This window comes from Aedes albopictus, chromosome 3 (assembly GCF_035046485.1).
Source record: "Aedes albopictus strain Foshan chromosome 3, AalbF5, whole genome shotgun sequence".
Classification (NCBI taxonomy): Eukaryota; Metazoa; Arthropoda; class Insecta; order Diptera; family Culicidae; genus Aedes; species Aedes albopictus.
Genome location: NC_085138.1, coordinates 365,420,693 through 365,433,343, shown reverse-complemented (window position 1 = coordinate 365,433,343; position 12,651 = coordinate 365,420,693).

The window sequence follows — 12,651 nt, the reverse complement described above, 5'->3', positions numbered from 1 at the left end:
TCCTGAATGGGACTTGATCATTACTATAGGTGAATGGTGTCAAGATATGATTGCATCGAACATTCTTCTCGAAGCTAGGCCACTAAACCCACGAAAAATCTTTTGATTTCCCAATGAAAACTGGCAACTTCCGGTTTTTTGTGCTTGCAATTAAGGTTTTCTGGTGATTTTATTACCAGCCAAGTGTTTCCAACGAGATTGAGGCACGCATGGAGACGCATGATTGTTGATGTCTACGCTTTCCGTGTTAGGGGTCATTCAAATATTACGATCATCGTTTTGTGGGGAGGGGGTAACACTCCATTTATTGAGTATACGAAAAAAGCGGGTCAGAAGGGGGAAAAGGAGTCGGAAGTGCCTGAAAACTGATGGACGTAATTTTTGAATGTTTTCATGAAGTGGCATCTTACCCCATGGCAGATGGTCGTTTTGCACCACTTCCGTTTTACGAATCAGTTTTTGAAATCGCTAAAAATCGATGAAAATGCAATAGTTTAGTGAATAGTTTTGCTGAAGTATCGAGCAAATATTGTCTAGTTGCTGTTACCACTTTGAAAGCCTAACAAATAAGGCTATTTATCATTGAAAACGATGAAAGTTTGAAAATTGGCATTTTACCCCACTTTATCCTATGTGATGTGAAGCGCTATTTAGGTAGTTGAGGGGTGGTGTAGCCAATTAGGCCTTTCGGTAAATCCGAGTAAAACAAAAAGGCGAAACAGTAATAGCATTCAGCATTTGCGTCTCTTTCATTCTGAAATTTATGCGACTGATCAGGCAAAGTACATTGGAGATATTATTGATTCCAAGCTTTCCTTACAATGGTGTCATCAAGGTTACTTCCAAGTTACTCACTGAGTAACCAGCTCTTGAGGTCAAACTGATAAAAAATGTAAACTCCCAGTATGAGCGCCTCCGCAAATATAAAAAAAAACAATCCGTGTTTTTTTTTTGTGCCTGAATGTGAAATTCTTAGTGAAATTATGAATTGTTTCTACCTTACTGGATATAAAAAAGCGCCTTGGTGATTTTTTCGATATTTTTGCGCAGTTCGCGCCCGCACACAGAAAAACCGGCAAAGGAGGGATTTCTCGTATTTTTTTAGTGAAAGTTCGAGAGGCGTATGCTATAAAAAAGCTGGCAGCCCTCATATAAAGGACGTATTTTCGGTAGTTTTGTGCGCTTTGTCATGTTTTTTTAAACCTGCTGTACTGAAAGTTGGCTTTAAATCTTACCCAATCAAGCCGAATTATACGGCTAAGTTTCTGGCAATTCGGCCAACAAAACCTCTCATGACGAATAGAACAAACCTGCCGATTATACCCAAAATTACTGCGATATTGCTTCTTTTTCTTCCGCTCTAAGTATAAGAAAATCTCCTATGCCGTGTTCCATATTCTTGCACAGTGAAATTATGAATTTACGAGAAATTTATGTTAATATTACAGCTTTTGTGTCCCCATATTTTTTTATTCTTCAATCACTTAACCTAATTTTACAGCTCTTTTGCCCACTTTTGCACTGCGTGAGCGATTCCAATTGGAAGCTGTACTTACAATTTGTACAGCGCCTAAATTTATTCTATTCTAATTCTACTATATCCAACTGATGATTGCCGTTGCGTTGCTTTCACTTCACTTTCACACTCTACCCTATCATGGAAGAATGATGAGCTCGAGGATGTTGATGTGTGGCTATTGGTTGTCCTGTTTCCAGTCCGATTGGGGGTCCATTATGAGTTGCCGTTCGCCGATGTCCAAGTATCCGGGTCCATTTGAGCTATTGGCTCAGAAGAGGGTCAGTGTCCGCTGCTCTCAGGGGGAAAGAGCAACTGACGAAAACGCCGGGTCTGGGATCGAACCCATGACCATCAGCTTATGAAGCAAACGTGTAGCCACTACGTCACGGGCCCCGGCTTGTATCCCCATATGTAATGGACATTTCTCCTTATAAACATAAGAAACCGTTTACGCTTTTTTAAGCCTTATATGTGTAGAAAACATAAGTTTCTTATGTGAGTTTTCCAATTTTTTGCGTCCCCACATGTGCAAAATAAAAAAATCATCAGAATTCTTCAGAAACCCCTACAAATGCAAAAAATATTTAGGGGATTCTTTCAAAAAATCGTCATTGGATTTTCATCTGAAGTATATTTCTCCTACGGACTAAAAAAAACTATCGATGGATGATGGAAATTTTCTTGACGGATTTCTTTATTTTCTCATATTTTTAGAAATTTCTCTAGCAATTCCTTCAGAAAATCTTCCACGGAATTTATAAGAAATTCTGCCATGAATACCTCGGTTGGATCATATTTTTCACTAAAGCTTTCTAGGGATCACCCCAGAAATTAATTTGGATCTTTTTTTGTAAAACCTTCGCTGGATTCCTTTTGATATTGCTCCATCCTTAGAATATCCTCTACGGATTTCATTTGAAAGTTCTTCAAAACATTTTCCATGCATCGCTTCAAAATTTCTTTTCAAACTTCCATCGGAATTTTCGATAAAGAATTCTCCAGAAATTGGTCCGAGAATTCCTCCAAAGAAGCTTTCATGGGTTTCATTGCTTTCATTGCTTTCAAAAATGCACTAAACGACTCTTTAAGGAATTCAAAGGATCCTTTTACTTAACTTAGATTACTTAAAAATTCTTCCAGCAATTCGTTCAGAAATTTACCTACATAAATTTGTTCAAGTATTCCAAGTCCAACGAAATCCTCTAGGCATTGCTTCGAAATGTAATTCATCGGTTCCTCCAGAATCTACTACAGGAATTCGGTCTTAAAATCTTCTAAGGTCTCTTACAGAAACTTCTCTGGCTTTTTTTCAAACATTCTTCCTTGAATTCTTGAAGAAATTTCTCTAAGGTTTCCTCCCGATATACACTCTTCAAGAATTCTCTTAGATAAATTTGAGATGAGTGCCTTCTGAAACTCCAGCAGGAATAACTTCACATTCGTTTTGAAAATTCATCAGAAAGTTCTGAAGAGATTTCTTCACGAATTCCGACAGAGATTTGTCCAGGAATTGTTGTAGGGATTCCATTTCAAATTCCCACAAAAAATTTGTCCAGGAATTCCCAGAAAATTCAGCAGCAATTCCTCCAGAAATTCCTGCAGGAGTTCATACAGAGATTTCTTCATATATTTCTCGATGTATCACCCCAGAGATTTACCTGGCATATCATCCAAGGATAATTCCATAAATTTCTGCACGGATTCTTTAGGAAACTTCTTGAGAAACATGTGTGTAAGAGTGTTTTCTATGGATCTTTGCAGACGCTTATCTATGGATTTCTCCAGGTACACAGATTTTTTTTCAGAATTTGTCCAGAGATTTCTCCAAAAATACTTTTATAAAATCCTTTTAGAATTTAATTGTACGATTTCTCCAGGAATGTTCCTGTAAATTCCTCAATAAATTTTTTTTTCGAGAAATTCCTCCAACGATTTACCAAGAATTTTCACCTGGAAGTTCTTAAGAAATTTCACCTGAGATTCCCTCAAGAATTTCTCCGAGATTTCTTCAGAATTCCTCTAGAGATTCATCCAGAAGTACTTCTCAAGGTTTTCCAGGGATTTTACAGAAGATTTCTTCACAACCAAAAATCTTTGCACCCGAATGTGAAGGGGTACTCAAGTTCATAGAATGAGATTGCACTGCAGCAGAGAGTCCGCTTTCCTAATCATGTAACTCTTCTGTGTTCTTTCAAATATACAGGGGATGGCCAAAATGTTTGGGATAGGCAACTTTTTTTCTTCCACAAAAAAATTCAACATGCTGTAACTTTTAATAGAGTGCATCAAAAAATCTCAAATTTTGACTGTTTGTCAACCTATTATATGTGCATCATTGGTACAAATTTGGGCTCGATTGATTATTTTTTCGCGAAGTTAGAACCGTTCGGCTAAAACACTATTATTTAGACAACTCATTTTTGAACTGTCATATCTCGGAAACCAGTGAACCGAATTGAATGAATTTTTTAACGATTATCAACAATATATTGATACTTAATATGACGTCATAAAATGTAATATTTTCTCACGGCGAATTAAGTTATACCGGATTGAAATTTTTACCCATATAGAGTAAAATAAGTCAAATTTACAATACCACACAAAAATTACTGAATGTGTTCTTCCTTCAATCTAAATAGGCTCTAATATATCTGATTAGAGATAACTTGTGAACAGAAGCGGAAAATCTTTGGATATCAACACTAAAATTTATTGACATTGATGTAAAAAAAATACATTTTTTTGAGAAAAATCGAAAAAGTGTCAATCCATGATAACTTTTTTCAACGTTCAAAAAGTACCCATGTTTTAATTGTTTGTGAAGCATTTACATATTGTTAGTGTTCGTTCAAAATTTCATTCAATTCGGTTCACTGGTTTCCGAGATATGACACCTCAAAAATGAGTTGTCTGAAAAATAGTGTTTTACGCGAACGGTTCTAACTTTGCGAAATATTAATCAATCGAGCCCAAATTTGTACCAATGATGCACACATAATAGGTTAACATACAGTCAAAATTTGAGATTTTTTGATGCGCTCTATTTAAAGTTATAGCTTGTAGAACTTTTTTGTGAGAGAAAAAAAAGTTGCCTATCCCAAACATTTTGGCCATCCTCTGTACATACTGGGATTCCTTCTGAAATTCCTGTGAGGAGATGTTTCTATAAGTGACTTCTTCACATTTTTAGGAATTTCAACAAGGGATTTCTTCAAAAGTTTTCCAAGAAGTGTATCTGAAATTCTTCTAAAAATGACGATGGGCGAGAATCGACTGTATTCTGTGCAACACGGATATTTTTTTTCTTTTTTTTTCTCTTTATTAACGAGATTTTTATCCCTAGGCTAGTTAATCTCGGGACCCACGCTTTACTTCCCTTCCGAAGGAGAAACTCACATTTTGTGAGTTTGTCGGGAGTGGGATTCGATCCCAGGTCCTCGGTGTGATAGTCACGTGTTCTAACCATCCAACCAGGTCCACTCCAACTTGGATATTCTAGAAAATGTCTTTTCAAATCCAACAGGGATTCTTTGAGAAATTCCTTTAGTGATTCCCGTAGAAATTCTTACAAGGATTGTTTTATAAATTTTTCTGTTTTTTAAAGAAATATCTCCTGGGATGTCTTTGAAGATACTTGGCAGAATTTGTTCAGACATTCCTCTGGGTTTTCAGAAGTTCTTTAATAAATTAAACAAAAATACTAAATAATTCTCTAAGGAATCCCGAAGGAAATTTCTAAGAATTTTCTGGCACACTTCTGGAGATACCCGAAAAAATCGTGAAAGTTTTCTAAAGGAATTCCGGAACAAAAATTTCTGAAGTAATTTTTGAATTTATCTAATGAGAAATGTCTTGATGAATGCCTAAGATAATGCTTAGAAGAAAACCTGAAAAATCACCTTAAGATACCCTCTTAAAAATGATAGACACTTGGAGGGATTCAGTAAGTAGTTTCGAGGAAGAAAATGTTTGAGAAACCTGTAGAGGAACTTCTAGAAAAAAAAAGATTCTGAAGAAATTACTGAGAAATCGCTGGAGGATTTTCCGAAGGAGTTCTTGGAAAAACTCCTGGGTAGGTATCTTAAAGAATTATTATACAATTTATAAAGTGATCCGTACACAACAATGCCTATACTACATCCTGGAGAAAGTTTTGAGGAAAACCTGCAAAAAAAAATCTTGAGGAATTCTTCAAAGAACCTTTGAAGACATAAAAATGATTTTTTGAAGGAATCTTTGAAATAATACCACCTACAAGAATATACAAGAAATATTTCTTGTAAAATTTTATGGAAAATGCTAAGGAATAGATTCTGGAGCAACTTTATCAGGATTTGTTAAGGGAAAATGTGAATGATTTCAAAGCAATGCTTAGAGGAAAACCTAAACAAATATTGTATAAAACCGTGGAGGACTTCCAAAAGCATCTCTAGAGGAATTTCCAAGTGAATTCTCAAGACAAATCCCTATATAGATAGAGTATGTTAGTCCTGAAGAAACCTTTGGAGGAAATCAAGCAATAATTTCAGGGATAGTTTCTTGAAAAGAATCAAAAAAGGAAAACCCAAGAGGATTTTTAAAAAGAATCTCCGAATATTTGTGAAAAAAAAATCTTCTGGAATAGTGTTTTTTGAAGAAACGTTTGGTGGAATTCCTGGAGAAACCCTTGCAGAAATTCCTAGAAGAGTTTATTGAGAATTTTCGAAAAAATTCCAATGAAAAAACTTGAAGATATACAGTCATAGCACAATCATGGGTCACCTACAATTATGGGTCAATTCCATTTGAATTGCATGGTGAACTGTCTGACTAATAATTGCGACAGAGTGACCCATAATTGTGCAATGACTGTACGTGAAAGAATACAAATATGTAGAAATCCTTGAATTTGTTTCCTATAGAATCCTTTAGGCAAGGAATCCTAGGAGGTATTCCAGATGAATCCTGTGAATCAGATTCAAGATTAATCTTTTGAGAAGTTTTTTTTTTGAGAAATTCCTGAAGAAGGGTCAAGAAATAGTCATGTGGAATATTTGAAGGCATTTACCATTGTGCATTGGATTTACAAGACTGTTGTTCGACCAATATTGGATTAAAGATGTTTTGTGTGGTGGTAAAAGGGCGAAGTGAAAATAATCCGATCAAAGTTAGGCCATCTCCAAAGGATGTGCTCAATGGCGATGTCTGGAACGTTCTCTTCAGCTTACACGGCAGCGCCCGAAATTCTCGTTGACGTTACCTCACTACACTTTCTTCTTGAACTTCTGTGAACCGCAAATCAACACACCTCGTTGTTTCCACTTTTGGTGAATTGGGGCAAAGTGATCTTTGCTCCAAGTGTCTTACAATTGTTTATAATTTTCCATATAGGACATTTTCCACTAAATTCTCTTCCCGGGAAGATTTGGCATCTGGTTATCTGGAGAAAAGTATTTCAAGCGGCATCGTATATACGACTGATGCCTCCCTTCTTGAAGGTCGAGCAGGTGCTGGTGTCTATTCCCGTGAGCTAAAGCCACTCACTTGGTAGGGACTGCACCATTTTCAGGTTGAAATATTTGCTCCAATATGCGGAGTGCAATCAGCACTTCAGCAGCACGTAATGGGTTGTTCAGATGGCTAGGCTGCTGTTAAAGCACTTGATTTGGTCAACTCTAGATCGAAGATAGTTATCGCTTGTAGAGCTCAAATCGAGGAGCTGAATTCAGCAGCGCTGGAAATCAATTGGCTGACCCAAGTAACACATTTGTCACAGAAGAGTCACGGCGGCGCAGGTTTTTGTTGCGCAGAAGTCACTGTGACTTACTTCGGAGTCATGTCGTCAAACAAAATTGTATTGTACTGAGCCATCTCTAGGGGTGCCGAAGTGTCTAACTAATCTGTCTGAGCAGAAGTGCAGCAGAGTGCTGGTCGATGCTGACTAAGCTGTAAAGCAGGCTCAGCCCTAATTAGGACGTTGAACCAAGAAAAGTAAATATTCTTATGCTCTTGAAAGTGATCACAATTCTTTAGAAAGCAGTATGGTATTCATATTCACTCATCCTTTCCTTCATGAGCCAGCTTCATAAATCGTTCCCATGAGAATACCAAGTTGATAATTGCGCGATTTTCAAAATTTCAACTCCACACCATAAAGCAACAACATCAGGAGAACGAAAGCGTGGTTTTGCTACAGACCGACAGACAGGCATCATGTAAAGCGCACGTGAATATTTAAAAAGGATGCTTGCAAATTAGCTCACCGGGATCCGGGAGAGAAAACTCTATCTATAGTCGGAAAAGTAGCATCCTAATTTGGAATCGTGCCGTGACGACGGCGGGTGCCCTGCTCAACCCAGCAAAACTGTTTCATTTGGGATCGGAACTTTTCATATGCAAATAGCGGTGTGTCATGAAGGGTTGCATGTTGCCATATTAGAGCATTAGTGGAATACCTGCGAGCGCCTCTTTTTTCTTTCTCTGTCGTTATCGAACAAAGGGTACTGTAGAATTGCGTTGCTCTGGGAAGTTATTAATTTCATGGCAATCTGGAGAATATTATTTCAACTGATTGACACTACACTACACTGGGTCATTACCAAGATTTGAAAGAAAGAAGTATTAACGGAGGAATGGATGTAAGGTATCGTGTGTCCCATCTACAAAAACAGTGACAAGTTGGATTGCGAGAACTACCGCGCGATCACACTACTGAGCGCTGCCTACAAGATACTCTCTCAAATTTTATGCCGCCGTCTATCACCGATTGCAAGAGAGTTCGTGGGGCAATATCAGGCTGGATTCATGGGTGAACGCCCTACAACGGACCAGATGTTCGCCATCCGCCAGGTCTTGCAGAAATGCCGTGAATACAACGTGCCCACATATCATTTGTTCATCGATTTTAAATCGGCGTATGATACAATCGATCGAGACCACGAATACACGAATATGGATTCAATTATAAACTGATTCGATTGATCAAGGCGGCGATGGATCGAGTGATGTGCATAGTTCGAGTATCAGGGACACTCTCGAGTCCCTCTAAATCCCGTAGAGGATTACGGCGATGGTCTTTTGCGCTTGTTGTCCAACATTGCTTCAGAGGGTGTAATAAGGAGAGCGGAGATAAACACAAGTGGAACGATTTTCACGAAGCCCGTTTAGCTGCTTGGTTTCGCTGATTATATTGACATTACTGCTCATAAATTTGAGGCGATGGCGGAAACGTATATCCGACTAAATAGTGTAGCCAGTCGAATCGGATTGGTCATCAATGTGTCGAAGACAAAATACATAATAGCAAAGGACTCCTGGGAGGAATCACCGCGCCCGCCACCCCGTTTCTATCGACGGTGATGAAATCGAGGCGGTTGAAGAATTCGTGTACTTGGGCTCGCTGGTGACCACCGACAACGGCACCATCAGAGAAATTCAGAGACGCATTGTGGCAGGAAAACGAGTCCACGGAGTCCGCAGAACTCTACTATCGAATACAGTTCGCCGTTACATGAAGTTAACTATCTACTGAACGCTGATAAGACCGGTTGTCCTCTACGTGCAGAGGACCAACGCGTCGCGCCCTTGTAGTTTTCAAACGGAAGGTGTTGCGTACCATCTACGGCGGAGTGCAGATAGAAGACGGGACTTGGAGAAGGCGAATGAACCACGAGCTGCATCAGCCGCTGAAAGAACCGACCATCGTTCACACCGCGAAAATCGGGAGGCTACGGTGGGCGGGTCACGTCATCAGGATGTCGGATAGCAACCAGATTAAAATGGTTCTCGAGAGCCATTCGACCGGTACAAGAAGACGTGGTGTGCACCGAGCTAGGTAGGTCGATCATGTGGACGACGATTTGCGGACCCTTCGCAGACTTCGTGCGTGAGACGAATGGAGACGCACCCCTACTAACAAAAGTAGCTGCCTAACAGCTTATGGAACAATAGCCTTTGGAAGAAAGCTCTCTTAAACTCTTATATAGCAAAAATGTTAGTTGTACAGCCGTTTCCGAGTTACCCCATTGAACGGTACCTACACACTAAAGGGCATCGAGAGCGGTGCGAAGAATTTACACCTCATTCTCGTGTTCTTTTCCAAGAGCTCGCTGGGTTTGTTTTTGTTCGGCACCGCCAGGCCGCGACTCGATGCGACTGATGATGAACATTGAACTTGCACCTCCCCGGATTGCATGTGCGCAAAAGCGTGCCTGTATGTGCATGCGATGCGATGACGATGACAGGGAAAAGTGCATTTGCGGACAACATCGCAACATCATCGGTACCTACCATTGCATTGAATTACAACAGTCAGTGCAAGTACGATGTCAAGCAGTTAAGTGTGAACTTTGTTCTCTCGGCGTTTAGTTGTTGTCCTTTTGTGGCTTTGTGACTTGAGCTTCAGAAAGGGCGGGTGGGTCTCTCGCTGACTGTTTGCGCGTTGCAGGTTGGGGATGAGAAACAGAGACATTGAAATAATGACTTTTTAAGCGTTGTTGTTCATACTGCCATGCCATACCTTTTGATCCCCCAGAGCTGATAAGAGACAATTCCGCTGAACAGTGGCAATTGTTGTTGTTCGCTGTGCGGTGAGGCGAGGGAGGAGAAATTATGCAAAAATGCAAATTGTGATTCGAAATCGAGTTGCGAAGAACTGACCCTACGCGCGCCCGCGCTGGTGGAACGTGAAAGCGAGGGCTCAAGCAGAGAGCGGAGCTTAGTTAAAGGGTGATGAACTTTTGTATGAGTCATTTATGTTGGAAATATGAACAACATTTCTCGCGCCTATCCCCAGAACGTGAACATTGAGAAAAATCGATGCAAACATTTTCCATCACATTTCCTATTCGTATTTCATAGTTTCAGGATTTTTCAACATGTATTCCGTTTTTATGACACAATAATAGATGTATCTATGCTTCAATAATCAAGTTTGCATAAAAATTATCAAAAAAGTATCAAACACTGTAGATAAACATATTAAGCTAATTTTGAATGTTTCACCCGTTGTAGGCTTTATTGTGAGTCTTTCTAAGACTTTCTTAGCGTAGGTTGCCCCCCTCGAGTTGACATCGAATCAAAGCTCGGCCTTTCCTTCCAGAGAGATAATTCTCTTTCTCTCGGCGTTCGGGCCGGAAGCCGTTCGGAAAATTTTTGGTTGTTGGCCCTTTAAACGAGAGGGCCAACCAATGAAAACAAAATTTTACCGGTACTTTCCCTTTGAAGAAGACTTGAAACAGAGTCAAAATGTCGGGACAAATCTAAAACAATCGTTTTGATTGCCCAAGACTACAGCGCCGATAAAGTAACTAGAACAAAATTTTACCGTTACTGGCCCATTTGGAGTACGGGCTTATGAATGACTGGGTTTTTGTCAAGATTTGTTGGCCTTTTAATGGGATTACGGGGAATTCAGGGGCATTCCGATAGTATTAAGGCGATTTCAGGCATGTTTCAAGGGGCTTTAAGGGCAATTCAAGGGGTCTTAGGAGCCTTTAACCCTCGAGCAATCGCGCTGTTGTATTTTGTACAACCCATTGAAAATATCTCGCTTTTTGAACTCAGCATTAGCGTGATGCTGGCGGTGGTGGCCAACCGCGGAAGTTACGGAATCTTTTAACCTTCCGCATTGCAAGCGGTTTGAGGAGCGTTTCAAGGTATTCCAGAGTCCTTTAAGAGAGTTTCAGGGTATTTCAGGAACATTTTTTGGGCGTTCCTAGAGGTTTTAGAGGCGTTTGATAGCATTTCAGGGTGTTTCAATGCTATTACGGAGGTTCCGGAGGCGTTTTGAGGCATTTTTGCTCAGGGTCGTATCTGGGGGTTTCAAGAACACCCTCAAAGGGTATTTCAGGGGCGTTTCAAAAAATATTATAATGGGGTCTCTAAAAATCCTCTGAAACTTCCTGAAATGCCGCCAAGATCTTCCAAGCCTCCTGAAAGCCCTTTGAACCCTATGTAACGCACCTCAAAGGCTTAGAAAAATCCGAAGTCTCTTCCGTAACGCATCTGAATCCCGCCGAAAATGCTCTGAAAGTTCCTGAAGCATCTAAAATCTACCTTAATCGCACTCGGACCCAATGCACAATGGTCCACGAACCAGATTTACGAGGAAAGATGCATGCAGCGCCTCCAAATGATTTTTTAGACAAATATGGTCTTCTACAAAGTTGTTGCTAATAATATGGCTCTCTTTCCAATATACATGAAAATTAGGGTGGTCCATATTTTCACAGAAATTGGAAACCAAACTTTTTTATTTGCAAGAATAACCATACACATTCTTCGGCAAGGTTGGAGACCTATCAATTTTGAGCAAGTTTGCTGAAGACAGTGTTTTTGTTGCTTTAAAATTGACCGATCTAGAGATATATTTCTGAATTAGCTTAGGGTGATTCAGGAAAAACAGGTTTTCTGGCTTTAACTTTTTTAGTTTCAATTTCTCATCAAAGTCACCCGAGAAACACTTGTAGAGCATTTGAAAACGCGTTGTTTCGTGCGCTGAGACGATCGTTATCTCTTTTGGTTCAAAAGTTATGAGTGTTTTTCTTCAAAAATCATATTTTATTCAAAAAGCGATATTACGGGTTGGTGCAAAGATAAAAAATATCTTTTTCCAGCATTTAAAAGAAGAAATATTGTTATAAAACATATCAAAAAAATAGAGAGGTGTTATTTTTGTAACTCAAGAAAAAAATAGTTGAAAAATGCCTATATTTTCTAGAAAATCATCAATATCTTTTGAACGAAATGACGTAGCAACATTTTCAGCGCACGAAAATGTGCGTTTTTGAAAGCTCTAAAAGTGTCTTTGACGACTTTGATGAGAAAATTGAAACAAAAAAGTTAGAGCGATAAAACGATTTGTTCTAGCGTCACCCTATGAAAACTATGGGAAAATGCTCAAAATTTGGGCAAAACAGTTTTTTCGCTTTATCTTTTTCATTTCAATTTTCTCATCAAAGTCGTCAAAGAACCACTTTTAGAGCTTTCAAAAACGCACATTTTCGTGCGCTGAAAATGTTCGTAAAATTTCCAACAGAAATCATTCATCGATTTATTTTTAGGGGTTAAGAGGCAACCTGTGGCGATTTTTCTTTGAAAAAGTGCTTTTCCCCATAGTAAATCGTATGAAAACTTAAAACGGCTGGCGC